Raw genomic sequence first — 610 nt, 5'->3', positions numbered from 1 at the left:
AGCGGATTGCTACTGCCCTGCCCAGCCGCCCCGGGTCGGGTCACACGTGGGACAACCGGGCGGGCTGGCCGATCGCTGCTGCCCCACCCAGCCGCACTGGGTCAGGTTGCACAAGGATGCCCACCTCCCCAGGTGGCAGATAGCAGGCCCAATGGTGACAGGGCTGGCAGGATGGTGCTGTCCTGCCCCACTGCCCTGGGTCATAAATAGCAGGCCCAGATGATGGAAGGGCAGGCAGGACAGTGCTGTCCCGCCATGCCTGAAGTATGCAAATTAGCTGCCATATTTGTTGACGGTTAATTTCTATATCAGGCTGATTAGCCAATGGGAGGCATAGCGAAGGTATGGTCAATTACCATGTTTGTTTATTATTCGACTAGAGGCCCGATACACAAAAATTTGTGCACTCAGGTGGGTCCCTCAGCCCGGTCTGTGCCCTCTCACAATCTGGAGCCCCCTGGGGGCCCCTTCCCCTGGCTGCTGGCACGTTTTCCTCTGGCGCCCAGAACCCAGGCCTTCGCTCTTCGCCGGGAGGGGCCCGCGCGGTGGGCGAGGGGCTTAGCTCTTTTAAAAATACTTCTGAATGTTTTGTAAATAACCCTGTAGGAAT

The sequence above is a fragment of the Myotis davidii genome, unplaced genomic scaffold (assembly GCF_000327345.1).
Source record: "Myotis davidii unplaced genomic scaffold, ASM32734v1 scaffold232, whole genome shotgun sequence".
Lineage (NCBI taxonomy): Eukaryota > Metazoa > Chordata > Mammalia > Chiroptera > Vespertilionidae > Myotis > Myotis davidii.
This window is presented reverse-complemented; position numbering follows the sequence as displayed.